Source organism: Phyllobates terribilis, unplaced genomic scaffold, assembly GCF_046119375.1.
Source record: "Phyllobates terribilis strain yellow unplaced genomic scaffold, ASM4611937v1 Scaffold_5__5_contigs__length_657084704, whole genome shotgun sequence".
NCBI classification, from domain to species: domain Eukaryota; kingdom Metazoa; phylum Chordata; class Amphibia; order Anura; family Dendrobatidae; genus Phyllobates; species Phyllobates terribilis.
In genome coordinates, this window is record NW_027362765.1 from 265,088,005 (window position 1) to 265,103,418 (window position 15,414).

At 42.1% G+C, this 15,414-nt stretch overlaps 1 protein-coding gene across 1 annotated transcript in view; it reads right to left on the minus strand.

The window, feature by feature from the left end:
- Positions 1-15,414, minus strand: part of ANKFN1 (ankyrin repeat and fibronectin type III domain containing 1) — a 1,224,583-nt gene that overhangs the window by 316,339 nt on the left and 892,830 nt on the right. The gene's annotated exons all lie outside the window — the stretch shown is intronic.

The following is a 15,414-nucleotide window of genomic DNA, read 5'->3' on the forward strand; positions in this document are numbered from 1 at the left end:
AAAAACTGTGATCCTGCTGTGCAGTATTACCATGGAGGTTTCTATGCTTACAATTCTTAAATCATTTCCTAGAACAATTTGTGAAGAAAAGGTGCAATCGAAATTGAAACATCACTGTAGTAACAATATACTGAATTGTACTGCCCTCTGACCGCTATGGGTGAAAGTTAAATTCCCATTCACAGATAGCAGTTTTTTCCCACTGTGCCTCGAAATCCTTATGTGGGTACAGTTTGGAGAAGGCCCCTCTTTTGTTCCAGCATTACTACTCTAGTGCACAAGACAAGGTCCTTAAAAGACATAGCTGGGTGAGTTTTGGTGTGGAAGAACTTGATTGGCCTACACATAGCCCTGGCCTCAAACCCATCCAGTACCTTAAGGATGGACTACAAATTGGATGAGATGGTGAGCCAGGCCCTATTGCCCAACATCTTGTGGATGAATGGGCAAAAAATTCCACAAACACTCTCCAAAATCTTATAATCAGCTTTCACTCTTCTGGGAAGGCTGTAACGCAGGGGTGAGGAACCTTCTTTCTGCCAAGGGCCATTTGGATACTTATACCATCCTTCGGGGGCCATACAAATTGTATGCTAACCCCACCCACAATGTACATCCTGACGCTGGCACTGGTCTCAGGACGTAATCTTTTATAGCACGTGACTCAGCTTTCAGTAGTGAACATCGCATGCGCGAGCTCACAGAGCAAGAAGAAATTAATAAAACACAGCTGCCGGCCCAAGCACTGTGGTCTCCAGGAATCTGCCCGGGGGCCGGAAAAAAGATCATCAAGGGCTGTAAATTACCCTCGGGCCTCAGGTTCCCCACCCCTGCTGTAACAGAATGATCAACTTCTTAATAGTGTTTACAGATTTAGAATGGGATGTCAATAAAATTCCTGCAGATGTAATGTGGAGAGATCCCAAAACATTTTACTCCATAACGTTTAAGTTCATACGCCGAAAAAGAAATAAAAAAGATTATATAAAGTATTCTGCAACATGTCCAGACCGACATTTTTAGGAAGTCTACGTCAGTTAATGCCCTAATACACGCCGATACGGCACACCATCCTACCACTATAAGGGCCGTCCCCGTCGGGCAGTTCCTGAGGGCGAGGCGGATCTGCTCCTCTGACCTTAGATTTGAGCGTCAGGCCGTTGACCTGAGGCTCAGATTTAAACAACGAGGGTACAGCAACAGATGTATCAAGCATGGATATGATAGGGCCAGACGGACCCCACGTAACAACTTATTATATTCAAACGTTATTAAAGGATCGGAGACCGGACAAGCAAAAATTCGGTATATTTCTAATTACAAGTGGGAAAATATGAGGAGGATTATGACCAAGCATTGGGGCATTTTGGCAACCGACCCCTCCCTGGGACCAATTCTTGGGGATCGTCCCCTCATGACACCGAGACGGGACAAAAATCTTAAAGACCTTTTAGTGTCGAGCCACTACGTTCCGACACAACCAAATCTTTTTGGCTCTCGTGGACCGACCCTTGGAACTTTTCCCTGCGGTCGTTGTCTTGCCTGCACCAATGTCGCGCGCTGCAACACGTTCACGTCCTCAGATGGCAACAGACTCTTTAAAATAAGACACTACATTTCATGTGGCACTAGCAATGTCATCTATTATGCCATGTGCGATTGCCCTCTAATCTATATTGGACTTACATCTAGGGAACTGAGAATACGTGTGCGTGAGCATGTGCGCGACATTGGTGCGGCCAGGACGGCGACCAATGTTAATGAACTTAAAAGTATTCCTAGGCACTTTAGGACTGTCCACAATTGCGACCCCCGCTGTTTCAAAGTGCGGGGGATAGACGTGATACGGTTGGGTGCACGGGGCGGCAATGTCAAAAAGGTTTTGGCGCAGGTGGAAGCTAAGTGGATAGTGACACTTGGGACATTGTCGCCCCGTGGACTAAACGAGTCCCTCTCTTTTTCCTCCTTTTTGTGATGTTGGGTTATTTTTGGTTAACTTTAATTCATACAATGACCCTCTCCTTGTTACCCTAACTGTGTTCGAGGGACATATATGCTTAGTCTGGGGTTATTTTTGTGTTGTTTCTTTTGTTTTGGTTTTAATTAAATTCTTGCTTTTAACTGTATATATTTTTCAGCTTTTTTTCAGACAATAACATAACTCCTTTCTTTGCACCTTATTGGATCAATCTTTATTTACTCAAAATGATTGTGCGATGCAGATGTTCCATAGTAATTAAGGATGGGAAGACAGAAATATGGAAAAAGACAAAGAAAAGGGCCTGATGGACAAATTGTCATGGATATGCTGTCATAATATGATATTCCCTGTTTAATTCCTGCTCTGTCCTCCTCAGCCTCTGTGTATATGTACCTTTTATGCGTGCACTGCTGCCCTGGGACGTGGTGCGCATGCGCCGGCCTCTCTCCTGTTGGGCGCGCCTCCGGCTGTCTGTGTGGCGTCCGCGCGCGGTCGGGCACCTCCGCTCTTTGAGCGGCGTGCCCGCGCGTGCGCGGTGGTGTCCTGATGGCTTGGGGGCGTGGTCTGGCGCGGGTTGTGGCGGGCGCATGCGCCAGCTTCGCGTCGCTAGGGCACCAGTGCACGCCTCCATCACACATGAGACCGGTCACGTGATTGGCCACGTGACCGGCGCTAATGATTCAAAAAGGGTGTTTGCTTCCCATTACTGTTACCGCCCCTTGAGAAAGCGGCCTCAACTGCCGCGAAACGCGCGTCGGGGACGCATGTGGTTTGTCCTTTAAGCCCACTGACTGCCCACCACCACCCCTGGTAAGAACGATATCCCCCCCACTGCCATCTTGAGTGACATGCCCCTTCTGGCACTTTATCTCAATATGCTTGAGAGGTTACTCTCCTCTCCTTTCATTCTGTAGGAGTGGGGGATCGGGGGAAAGGAGGGAATGTATGGAGATGCTCGTCCATTTGTCCAAATCTATATTTTATATTAATATGCACGCTGCACTTTAATTGATGGGCTTGTCTTTGATGCTTGTGCTCTCTTCTCAATATACCACAGTGCGCCACTAGGTGCTCTACTTAATGACAGCTCACCAATTTTGAGATTTCATTGAGATAAAATATAAGCTCATTATTCATACAATTTTCACTGTATTGGTTGAGAATTTTAGGTGCAGCGGTTTTTCTACTTTGATGGAAAAACCCTTTTTTTCAGTCATAAGAGTTGTGTCTATTCTCTGAGCATCTAATATTGAGGCAGGTCTGTTTTGGGCTTATTTGGATATCTCATTGTTCACCTTGCTTTCTACTTGCTCTTTACTAATTTCTCTCTTTTGATTACGACACTTGTCTTAACTAATTGTTAATAAAATATGTGTTCTTTTTTAAACCATGATGACTCTGTTTTTCTCTTAGTAAAAAAAACATGTCCACACAAACAGAATACAGGGTTTAATTGGGGAATGCATTATAGTGTTCTGCACCAACTGAGGCACAGTAATGTATATACTGCAGATGTTGAGCAACCTGAATATCAGTTGATCAATGATTGCTATAGAAGGAACTTACTGCCAAGGCAACCTATGACATTCTGCCTCTGCAAGAAGAGAGGAGCAGTGCCTATATAGTGCCACTTATGCCTGGGTGACCATCAGGTTCTGACATCAAAATGCTATAGCTCTACAAACATTGTTAAAAGAATGTAATATGATGTGTATTATCATGACATTTTTTGCCGTATTTTATTATACCTAGTTTTTTTGTGTGTATGATAGCAGAAGCAACATTTATCAGGTCAGCCTTAATGGCTAGCCATTAGTAATGCTATGCATATTAACAAAACAGTGAACAACTATAATTTGCTTGGCCTAAGACCCTGTGCTACATGAATCACAAATAGCGGTAAAATCTGCCCACTGAGCCATAATAAAAATATTTCATTTTGATAAATATCTTTACACACAGTGCTCCTATTTATGTAAATGCCTCTACGTGTAGATGCCTTGTGTTTTCACTCGGAGACGTTCCTGTCACTTTTGAGACGTCCACAGATTAATGACCACCTTTATGTATACAATTGAGCTGCAATTAACTCAGGGGACACAGCTTGTGTCCTACTTATGTATTTTATGTTGTTTTTAATAAAACAAGTTTTATGGGTGGTGGAAGTAAATGCATAGAGGAATCCAAGTGATTTTAGGGTCTTAGCTTCACTATAGAATATTTAGAGACCACCCGAAAGTTGTTATTATTTTTCATACTTAGCCGGCTTTCAAAATATAATACTGTAAGTCCTATAAAAATAAACCAGCAAGCATCAGTTGAGTAAAGTGAGTGAGAATCTAGAGTTTATATACATGTGTATATATATATATATATATATATATATATATATAATATATATATATATATATATGTATATATATATATATATATGTATATATATATATATATGTATATATATATATATGTATATATATATGTATATATATATGTATATATATATATATATATATATATATATATATATATATATACACACACTCTATTTTTAACCTAGGAAGCCATATCAGTATTTGATCTTCATTCAAGATTTTTATGTAGCTGAGAAAAAACGAAAAAAATATATATATATAGTTTTTGTCTAACCTTATCATCAAGAGAATCATCAAGAAATCTATTTGGATTGATGTTTTCAAGTATAGAAGGAAAAAGGCAGTACTCATAGATCCATAAAACATTTTTTTATTCCAGTAAATTATAACAATTGGATACATTGCTGATAAGCATGGACTACAGCAGTTTTGCGTCCACTTTAAGGTCCCAAAAGAACCTCTCCTCTTGTAGGACAACTTCCAACATAGTAATTAATAACAAGCAATAATACATGTTCTCTATAGCAAAAAGTAACAAGTGCTGAAACACTTTTGTTGAATATCATCAGCTATACACATACAACCCCTGGCAAAAATTATGGAATCACCGGGCTCGGAGGATGTTCATTCAGTTGTTTAATGTTGTTGAAAAAAAGCAGATCACAGACATGGCACAAAACTAAAGTAATTTCAACTGGCAACTTTAGGGCTTTAAGAAGCACTAAAAGAAATCAAGATTAAAAATGTGGTACTCAGTAAGGGTAATTTTTTTCAGACGAAGCAGAGGGAAAAAAATATGGAATCACTCAATTCTGAGGAAAAAATTATGGAATCACCCTGTAAATTTTCATTTTCAAAACTAACACCTGCATCAAATTAGATCTGCTCGTTAGTCTGCATCTAAAAAGGAGTGATCACACCTTGGAAAGCTGTTGCACCAAGTGGACTGAAATGAATCATGGCTCCAACACGAGAGATGTCAATTGAAACAAAGGAGATGATTATCAAACTCTTAAAAGAAGGTAAATCATCACGCAATGTTGCAAAAGATGTTGGTTGTTCACAGTCAGCTGTGTCTAAAATCTGGACCAAATACAAACAACATGGGAAGGTTGTTAAGGCAAACATACTAGTAGACCAAGGAAGACATCAAAGCGTCAAGACCGGAAACTTAATGCAATATGTCTCCAAAACAGGAAATGCACAACAAAACAAATGAGGAACAAATGGGCGGAAACTGGAGTCAATGTCTGTGACCGAACTGTAAGAAACCGCCTAAAGGAAATGGGATTTACATACAGAAAAGCTAAACATAAGCCATCATTAACACCTAAACAGAAAAAAACAAGGTTACAATGGGCTAAGGAAAAGCAATCGTGGACCGTGGATGACTGGATGAAAGTCATATTCAGTGATGAATCGCGAATCTGCATTGGGCAAGGTGATGATGCTGGAACTTTTGTTTAGTGCCGTTCCAATGAGATTTATAAAGATGACTACATGAAGAGAACATGCAAATTTCCACAGTCATTGATGATATGTGGCTGCATGTCAGGTAAAGGCACTGGGGAGATGGCTGTCATTACATCTTCAATAAATGCCCAAGTTTACATTGATATTTTGGACAGTTTTCTTATCTCATCAATTGAAAGGATGTTTGGGGATGATGACATCATTTTTCAAGATGATAATGCATCCTGCCATAGAGCAAAAACGTTGAAAAATTTTCCTTGAAAGAAGACACGTAAGGTCAATGTCATGGCCTGAAAATAGTCCGGATCTCAATCCAATTGAAAATCTATGGTGGAAGTTGAAGAAAATGGTCCATGACAAGGCTCCAACCTGCAAAGCTGATCTGGCAACCGCAATCAGAGAAAGTTGGAGCCAGATTGATGATGAGTACTGTTTGTCACTCATTAAGTCCATGCCTCAGAGACTGCAAGCTGTTATTAAAGCCAGAGGTGGTGTAACAAAATACTAGTGATGTATTGGAGTGTTCTTTTGTGTGTTTGTTTTTCATGATTCCATAATTTGTTACCTCTGCTTGGTCTGAAAAAAATTAACCTTACTGAGTTCCACTTTTTTTTATCTAGATTTCTTTTCTTAAAGCCCTAAAGTTGCCATTTGAAATGACTTTAGTTTTGTGCCATGTCTGTGATCTGCTTTTTTCAACATTAAACAACTGAATGAACATCCTCTGAGCTCGGTGATTTCATATTTTTTGCCAGGGGTTGTATATCAAGGTTCGGACTGGCCAACAGGGAAACAGGTGAATTCCCCGGTGGGCCCCTCTGCAGGAGTAAGCCACTTACCCCCCAAAATGAGTAGTAGTTTGCCCAATACATTTTGATTCATTATGTACAGACAAAAGCAGCATCTCATCATTCATCCAAATAACTACCTGGATTATTATTATATAGAAGTATAGGTACATTTGTGAAAGAGGGTAATGTAATATTTGCATGTAGCTAAACCGTGGGCCTCCAGAGTCAATGTTACTTGTGGGCCCTTGTCACCCTAACCTGACACTGCATATATTCTTACACGTAGTATCACGATAACAAGCTGAAATAATTGTTTTTGTTCCAACTAAGAGGACATGTTTTGATGATCCTGTGTGCTTCCCTTTGATGGAAAACTTACATTTGTTGGTAACATTCTTTTAATAACTAGAAGAGACCTTATTTGGATTTGCACCAAAGATTTCCAAAAAGTGATAGGTAGTAGAGATGTTTAGAATTTCTCAAATTTCTTGCATTTAGGCAAATGTGAATATTGGGCGATTCACTTCTCGTTAATCCAGCAAAAAAGTGGCCATAAGTCCTCCATTTTGCTGGATTTCAAAGGCTCATAAATGGATTATAAAAATGAAAAATATTACTTCACCCCAGAAACCATCTGTCTAGCTGTGCAGTGCCTCACCTCTCCATCCCATAATCTTTGGCCCATCCGTGTTGACTAGGTCGTGATATCACGGTGTGCATCACCCCAAAATTGTGATGTTTTAAGGTTTAGTCATTATGGAGGGACCAAAAATGCCGGGGCATGGTGAGTAGAGACGAGCGTTGTTCTACTCGAACTGTTCGCCAATCTCAAATTCGAGCTGTTTTGGGCGGTGTTCGAGCCGTTCGGCGAAAACGAACAATTTGAGAAAAATTCGGCTGTTCGAGGTTATGTTCGATAACTGTTCGTGCACCAAAATCATAACTGGATTTTTTCTCAGTAATGATGAAAATTAATGTTAATACGCAGTTTGAGTGTACAGCGGGGTGGGGGGAAGGGCAGGGGATGGATCTCTGCAGGAACAATGAAGATCTCCATTTTTTTTTCTCTTTCCCGCATTTGCAGTGGGGAGGTGCAATTTGTCAGCCTATCAGCAGCGCACACACGGAGCGAAGTGCTTTTTTTCACACAAGCAAGGGCATGTGTCATTGGCAGTGTATGTCACATGTCCTTGCCCTATAAGACCAAGCCATTTTCCCCGTCGCCACCATTTTCTCACTGCTGCAGCTGCGTGTTAGACGGCACCGCTGTTGCTGTGTGCGCTATACCTTGTTAATTTCAAGCCAATTTTCGCACAAATCTACAGATAGCTTGGGAGTAGGGAATAGAGATGAGCGGTGTTCGACTAGAACTGTTCGCCAATCTCAAATTCGAGCTGTTTTGGGCGGTGTTCGAGTTGTTCGACGAACCCGAACGATTTGCAAAAAATTCGGCTGTTCGAGGTTATGTTCGATAACTGTTCGTGCACCAAAAGCGTGTCCTGCATGTCTGGTGCTATTTAGAGCACCAATCATGCAGGGATTGTCTGCCACTCACTGTAATGCCACAGCCATGGTGGTTGTGGCATTACAGTGATTGCCCAAATCGATGGGAACAGTGCCAACAGTGAAACATGAAAAGCCGGCAATTCAGCAGCGGCATACACCGGTACCCGACAATTTAGAACCGAAAGAATAGAGCTTCACACATAGATTAGATAGATATAAACATGTCAGCCACATATATACGAAGTACAGTGAAAGTGCTGCTTACTGTACTTGTCATTTAGCGTAAAGGATTTATCAAAAAAAATAATAGTGTTTTCATGCACCGTCTCTTTAAAAAAGCCGGCCGGCAATTCAGCAGCGGTACCCGACAATTTAGAATAGAAGGAATAGAGAATCACACATAGATTAGATAGATAGAAACATGTCAGTCACATATATATGAAGTACAGTGACAGTGTTGATTACTGTACTTGTCATTTAGTGTAAAGGATTTATTAAAAAAAATAATAGTGTTTTCATGCACCGTCTCTTTAAGAAAGCCGGCCGGCAATTCAGCATCTGTACCCGACAATTTATAACAGACAGAATAGAGCTTCACACATAGATTAGATAGATAGAAACATGTCAGTCACATATATATGAAGTACAGTGATAGTGTTGGTTACTGTACTTGTCATTTAGTATTAAAATAAAGGATTTATTATTAAAAAAATTGGCGTGGGGTTCCCCTTAATTTTAGGCTCTAGCGGAGGTTAAGCAGACAGCTGGGGCAGATGTTTGAAGCCTGGGAAGGGGGTAATACCCACGGAGCTTCCCAGGCTACTAATATCAGCCCCCAGCTGAATACATAGCCTTTACTAGCTATTAAAATGGGGGACCCCCCCAAAAAAATGACGTGGGGTCCCCCCTAATTTAATAGCTAGCAAAGGCTAGGCAGACAGCTGGGGGCTGATATTAATAGCCCAGGAAGGGAGCCATGAATATTGGCCCCCTCCCAGGCTAGAAACACCAGCCGTCAGCCGCCCCAGAAATGGCGCATTCATAGGATGCGCCAATTCTGGCACTTAGCCTCGCTCTTCCACGCTGCCCTGGTGCGGTGGCAGGGGGTAATAGGGCTGGGGTTGATGTCAGCTTATAATGCCAGCTGACATCAAGCCCAGGTTAGTAATGGAGAGGCGTCTATAAGACACCCCCATTACTAACCCCATAGTCAAAGTTAAAAAAAACACAAACACCCAGAATAAAGTCCTTTAATTGAAATAAAGACACAATCCTTTATTGTTCTATATTAAACCATACTTACCATCACGCCCATTCCAGCTGAAGCCAACGATCTCCTGCAATAAAAATAAAATAATAAAGCAACCTCATCCTTACCTTTCCATGGTTCCCACGACAGCTTCAGCTCTGCTACATCGAGATGACAGGCTGGACCGCAGCAGAACGCCGCCATCCAGTCTGTCATCCCGCAGACACTGAGAAGCGCAGGCTTGCTTGCGCTCCACATTGTCTCTCTGTGACGGCATAAAGATGAGCCGAGGTCACGTCCAATGAACTCGGCGCACCTCATGCACGTCACTTACAGCGTGGGAGAATTCTCACGCTGAAGCGCTGAGTGCAGGAGAATTTTCCCACGCTGTCAGTGAGGTGCATGAGGTGAGCTGAGTTCATTGGACATGAGCTCACCTCATGCACGTCACTGACAGCGTGGGAGAATTCTCCTGCACTCAGCACTTCAGCGTGAGAATTTTCCCACGCTGTCAGTGACGTGCATGAGGTGAGCCGAGTTCATTGGACATGACCTCGGCTCATCTGGATGCCGTCACAGCGAGACACTGAGGAGCGCAAGCATGCCTGCTCTTCTCAGTGTCTGCGGGATGACAGGCTGGATGGCAGCTTTCTGCTGCGGTCCAGCTTGTCATCTCGATGTAGCAGAGCTGAAGCTGTCGTGGGAACCATGGAAAGGTAAGGATGAGGTTGGTTTATTATTTTTCTTTTATTGCAGGAGATCGTTGGCTTCAGCTGGAATGGGCGTGATGGTAAGTATAGTTTAATTTAGAACAATAAAGAATTGTGTGTTTATTTCAATTAAAGGACTTTATTCTGGGTGTTGTGTTTTTTTTAAATACTTTACTAGAAATTCATGGCGGTCATGTCTAATACTGGCGTGACCCCATGAATTTTGGGCTTGGGGCCAGCTGATAATACCAAGCTGGCCCTAACCCCTTTATTACCCAGTGAGCCACCGCACCAGGGCCCTGGATGAGTTGGGTACAGCGCCAGAAGATGGCGCTTCTATGAACGCGCCATTTTCCGGGGTGGCTGCGGACTGCAATTTGCAGCGGGGGGGGCCCAGAAAGCTTGGGCCTCCCTGCACTGCAGATTCCAGCCCCCAGCTCCCTAGTTGTACCTGGCTGGACACAAAAATAGGGCGAAGCCCCACGTATTTTTTTTTTAATTATTTCATGAAATTCATGAAATAATTAAGAAAAAAAGGCCTTCCCTATATTGTTGTGTCCGGCCAGGTACAAATAGGCAGCTGGTGGTTGGGGGCAGCCCATTCCTGCCTGCTGTACCTGGCTGGACACAAATATAGTGCGAAGCCCCACTTAAATTTTTTTAAATTATTTCAGGAAATTCATGAAATAATTAAAAAAAAATTGACGTGGGGCTTCGCACTATAATTGTGTCCAGTCAGGTGCAGCAGGCAGGAACGGGCTGCCCCCAACGCATCTGTGAGCGTTCTGCTGCGGTCCAGCCTGTCATCTCGATGTAGCAGAGCTGAAGCTGTCGTGGGAACCATGGAAAGGTAAGGATGAGGTTGCTTTATTATTTTTCTTTTATTGCAGGAGATCGTTGGCTTCAGCTGGAATGGGCGTGAAGGTAAGTATGGTTTAATTTAGAACAATAAAGGATTGTGTCTTTATTTCAATTAAAGGACTTTATTCTGGGTGTTTGTGTTTTCTTTTAACTTTGACTATGGGGTTAGTAATGGGGGTGTCTTATAGACGCCTCTCCATTACTAACCTGGGCTTGATGTCAGCTGGCATTATAAGCTGACATCAACCCAAGCCCTATTACCCCCTGCCACCGCTACAGGGCAGCGTGGAAGAGCGAGGCTAAGTGCCAGAATTGGCGCATCCTATGAATGCGCCATTTCTGGGGCGGCTGACGGCTGGTGTTTCTAGCCTGGGAGGGGGCCAATATTCATGGCTCCCTTCCTGGGCTATTAATATCAGCCCCCAGCTGTCTGCCTAGCCTTTGCTAGCTATTAAATTAGGGGGGACCCCACGTCATTTTTTTTGGGGGGGTACCCCATTTTAATAGCTAGTAAAGGCTATGTATTCAGCTGGGGGCTCATATTAGTAGCCTGGGAAGCTCCGTGGGTATTACCCCCTTCCCAGGCTTCAAACATCTGCCCCAGCTGTCTGCTTAACCTCCGCTAGAGACTAAAATTAAGGGGAACCCCACGCCAATTTTTTTTAATAATAAATCCTTTATTTTAATACTAAATGACAAGTACAGTAACGAACACTATCACTGTACTTCATATATATGTGACTGACATGTTTCTATCTATCTAATCTATGTGTGAAGCTCTATTCTGTCTGTTATAAATTGTCGGGTACAGATGCTGAATTGCCGGCCGGCTTTTTTAAAGAGACGGTGCATGAAAACACTATTATTTTTTTTAATAAATCCTTTACACTAAATGACAAGTACAGTAAGCAACATTGTCACTGTACTTCATATATATGTGACTGACATGTTTCTATCTATCTAATCTATGTGTGAAGCTCTATTCTGTCTGTTATAAATTGTCGGGTACAGATGCTGAATTGCCGGCCGGCTTTTTTAAAGAGACAGTGCATGAAAACAGTATTATATTTTTTAATAAATCCTTTACACTAAATGACAAGTACAGTAAGCAACACTGTCACTGTACTTCATATATATGTGACTGACATGTTTCTATCTATCTAATCTATGTGTGAGGCTCTATTCCTTCTTGTCTAAATTGTCGGGTACCGGTGTATGCCGCTGCTGAACTGCCGGCAGGCTTTTTTAAAGAAAGCGTCTTCTGAGCAGTTTGTCAGCTTTTGGACACCTTTGAAGGTGTTTTCTATGTGTTTCTATGTGTTTTTGTTTTCCTGCCATTGGTTTTAACGGTGTTCGACGGTGTTCTAAGGTGTTCGACGAACAGTTCGACGAACAGTTCCTCGAACATCCCGGTGTTCGACGAACCGAACCGAACCCGAACACTACGGGGGTGGCTCAACACTAGTAGGGAATAGTTGTGATTGCAGTCCTTTTAACGACTAGGTTACAGCATTTCCTACGACTTTTATCAGGCAGGTCTGTGCTCTTAAATAGATAGATTGTGGGAGTAAAGACTAATTGTAATTGGAGTCCTTTTCAGGACTGGGTTACATCAGTTCCTATCAGTTTTTGCCAGGCAGGTCTGTGCCATTGCTGTGCAAGTTTTTTTCACAGCATTTGGCTGAATCTAGCAAAGCTAATCCTTTTTGGCCTATTGCAGAGTGTGTTAGTCAGTGGAGTAGCCTATCTGTGTTGCAAGATATACCACCTGTGTATAGATTACCAATTTTTTTACTGCACCTAGTGAAGTAAAATCTTTTGGGCATAGCAACATTCCATTAGTCCATCTATACTGACCTCCATCAGGTTGCAAATTGAATATAATTTTTTTCTGCATCTAGCTCTGAAAAAATATTGGGCTTCTAGCTGTGTGTGGGACTTGTTCTATTAATCCATCTATACAGACCTCCATCAGGTTGCAAACTGAATATATTTTTTTCTGCATCTACCTCTGAAAAAATATTGGGCTTCTAGCTGTGTGTGGGACTTGTTGTATTAGTCCATCTATACTGACCTCCATCAGGTTGCAAACTGAATATATTTTTTTCTGCATCTACCTCTGAAAAAATATTGGGCTTCTAGCTGTGTGTGGGACTTGTTCTATTAATCCATCTATACAGACCTCCATCAGGTTGCAAACTGAATATATTTTTTTCTGCATCTACCTCTGAAAAAATATTGGGCTTCTAGCTGTGTGTGGGACTTGTTCTATTAATCCATCTATACAGACCTTCATCAGGTTGCAAACTGAATATATTTTTTTCTGCATCTACCTCTGAAAAAATATTGGGCTTCTAGCTGTGTGTGGGACTTGTTCTATTAATCCATCTATACAGACCTCCATCAGGTTGCAAACTGAATATATTTTTTTCTGCATCTAGCTCTGAAAAAATATTGGGCTTCTAGCTGTGTGTGGGACTTGTTCTATTAATCCATCTATACAGACCTCCATCAGGTTGCAAACTGAATATATTTTTTTTCTGCATCTACCTCTGAAAAAATATTGGGCTTCTAGCTGTGTGTGGGACTTGTTGTATTAGTCCATCTATACTGACCTCCATCAGGTTGCAAACTGAATATATTTTTTTCTGCATCTACCTCTGAAAAAATATTGGGCTTCTAGCTGTGTGTGGGACTTGTTCTATTAATCCATCTATACAGACCTCCATCAGGTTGCAAACTGAATATATTTTTTCCTGCATCTACCTCTGAAAAAATATTGGACTTCTAGCTGTGTGTGGGACTTGTTCTATTAATCCATCTATACAGACCTCCATCAGGTTGCAAACTGAATATATTTTTTTCTGCATCTACCTCTGAAAAAATATTGGGCTTCTAGCTGTGTTTGGGATTTGTTCTATTAATCCATCTATACAGACCTCCATCAGGTTGCAAACTGAATATATTTTTTTCTGCATCTAGCTCTGAAAAAATATTGGGCTTCTAGCTGTGTGTGGGACTTGTTCTATTAATCCATCTATACAGACCTCCATCAGGTTGCAAACTGAATATATTTTTTTTCTGCATCTACCTCTGAAAAAATATTGGGCTTCTAGCTGTGTGTGGGACTTGTTGTATTAGTCCATCTATACTGACCTCCATCAGGTTGCAAACTGAATATATTTTTTTCTGCATCTACCTCTGAAAAAATATTGGGCTTCTAGCTGTGTGTGGGACTTGTTCTATTAATCCATCTATACAGACCTCCATCAGGTTGCAAATTAAATATAATTTTTTTCTGCATCTAACCCAGCCAATAGTTTTGGCCTAATACCACAGTTTGGCCACTCAGCTCTGCTCGGTTCCCATTCATTGTATTTTTGTGCAAACAACTCCAGAGTTGTGAATTAGTTAACCACCAAAATGAGTGGAAAAAGGCCTGCTGCTGGTGGAAAGGGGAATAGGCGTGTTGGGAAGGGGAAAAAAGGTTGTGTCCGTGGGGTAGGTGTTAAAGCAACAGTAACATCTGCAGAAGAAAGGCCATCTTCCAGCCAAACTAAAATGTCTACTTCTTTTAGCGGACAATGTGATAAGATCCCTTTCTTGCGGCCACGCCAATCGCTACAAATTCCAGATGAGGCACAAAAACAGCAGGTGCTTCAACGGATATCAAGTGCTCCTTTAAGTGGGCTCTCCTCCACATCAACTTCAACATCACAAATACTCCAGTCCTCAAAGGTGTCACCCCAATCGCACTTGCTTCCTCACAGCTCCCAAATCTCCAGCTGCCCGTCTGAGTATGAGGTAGAACAGATGATGGAGTCTGCAGAGCTGTTTACTCATACTATAGCCTGGGAATCAGAGGTCGACTCCAGCGCTTCTGTGAATCCAGACGAGGAAATGATCTGCACTGATGCCCAGAATCTTTATGAGTCGGATCCAGGACCAGACGCAGAAGGTTCTGACCATAATGTAGACGATCATTCCCAAACTGTAACTCCTGTTGGTGGAGACAATGAGGAAGACGATGATAAGACTCAAATACCTGATTGGAGCGACAACTTTAGTTTTTTGTCAGGGCAGAAACAGGTTGGCTCTGAGGACGACGGGTGTGATAACGCACAGGGTGATGATGATGAGGTTGGAGATCCCACTTACTGTCAACCCACAGTCAGCCAAGAGATGAGGTCAGCAGAGGAGGTGGAGGAAGATGCTAGTGACGACGAGGTCAGGTTGCGCCTTCCTGGACAGAGACGTAGTACTGGAAGCACGTCAACAACTGCATCCTCAAACACAACTCTGCCTCTCACCACAAGTCGTGGTGGCTCTTCAGGTCGCATGGGTGCTAAGCCTTGCATAGCCTGGGCATTTTTTCAGATCGATAAAGATGACCCAACTCGTGTTATCTGTAACATTTGTCAGCAAAAGCTAAGTAGAGGCCAAAAAATACATAGTTTGAGTACTTCATGCA